This window comes from Echinops telfairi, unplaced genomic scaffold, assembly GCF_000313985.2.
Source record: "Echinops telfairi isolate 266 unplaced genomic scaffold, ASM31398v2 ScPeMD7_7469;HRSCAF=8507_0, whole genome shotgun sequence".
Taxonomy (NCBI): Eukaryota; Metazoa; Chordata; class Mammalia; order Afrosoricida; family Tenrecidae; genus Echinops; species Echinops telfairi.
Genome location: NW_022111372.1, coordinates 86,027,444 through 86,028,951, shown reverse-complemented (window position 1 = coordinate 86,028,951; position 1,508 = coordinate 86,027,444). Strand labels below are relative to the sequence as shown.

Sequence of the window (1,508 nt, the reverse complement as noted above, 5' to 3'; positions counted from 1 at the left end):
CTCAGTTGTTCCTGGACATGGAGCGGAGGATGAATTCGACGGCATTCTCGATGATCTCTTCGCCCAAGTTGTGCAGGAATTTTGGGAGATCATCTGTGCCTTTGCCTGAGTCATCTGGCTTACCATCTGGTTTATCATCTGGCTTATCATCTGGTTTATCGTCTGGTTTATCATCTGAAACAAACAAATGGTTTCAGAGATGTTTCTTATTAACAAGAAAAGTTAGTGCTTTTGTTTTGTGTGTTTGTGTGTGTGTTTTAAAGTAATGACTTGAGCCTATTACCCCCACCTCACTAATTATGGAGCTTCATGTTGTTATTTTTATTGAACCTCTAATGCATGTTTAATTGTACCTGCTTTCCAACAACACAACAACAACAAAAACAGACAGACTGAGGTAGACACTTACCCCATTTTATGGATGGGAAAATGGAAGGTCACAGAGGCTAAATCATTTGCCCAGAGTTAAGCAGCTCAAAATGCAATGTCAATATTGAGAAGCAGATTTCAAGCCACTCTGTGCCTATCAGGATGTAAAATCTGGGCACTAAATCACACAGTGATGAACACGCAGACTTCGACAGAAAGGTTATGAACTACCCATAAGTCTGTTGCAATGTTGAAAATCATATCATTTTAATGACTACAAAAAGAAATTCCATCATTTTCATGTCACCTAGTAGTTTGACAAACGCTGTGTAATTTTACTGAGGTCTGCATTAGTTTTAGCTTACTGGACTAGAGAAACTGAAAAGATTATGTGGTGTGTTGAAGATTCAAAAGTAGCAAGACAGTTGAGAACGTAGCTTGGAACTTTCCCACTTGACCCATACTCAAGAGTTTTTGGGACGAAGACCAGACACCGTGGAGAGGTAGTGTAGCATCTCCGCTGTCATAATAGTGATCCTGACTCCTCGTGACCCTTTAGGGTAGAATGACACTGCTGCCCGAGGGTTCTGAGACCATAAGTATTTATGGGATCAGACAGCCTCATCTTTCTCCCAGAGAAGGGACGGTGGGTTTGAACTGCTGACTCAGTTAGGATCCCAGGGCTTACCCCATTGTGATCCTAGGGCTCCTAGATTGAGTGGTCAGAATTTTTTAGGAGACGAGAAGAAATGGAAGTGTGGCAGCAAACAACTCTATGTAACCTCTCAGCCCGCACTAGTAATAGAATGAGTATGACTATCATATTATTTTAGAGCTTGATACTGAGTAAATTAAGAAATGACTCCATTGCTTCCCAAAATTCTAAAACTCTGCCAGAAGAGATAAATTGCTCTTGCTTTTACAGGCAGAGATATGATAGGTAACTTCACTTTATCTACAGTAACATAGTTACTAAGATCCCATCACACCAATGCCTCTCTAAACTCATTCTCAGTATGCTCTGGTTTCTCTTCAACTTGTGTAAGTCTTTTGCCTTTTAAACTCGTTCTCTTTCTGTTACATCTTACATTCTCCACAACTTTCATAATCTTCAACTCACTCTTTGAAAATAGACACCT

General features: G+C 40.2%; 1 pseudogene; it reads right to left on the bottom strand.

Moving 5' to 3' along the window:
- The window catches only part of LOC101642808, a 9,072-nt pseudogene extending 8,078 nt beyond the window's left edge, over positions 1-994 (bottom strand).
- Positions 995-1,508: the final 514 nt, after the last annotated feature.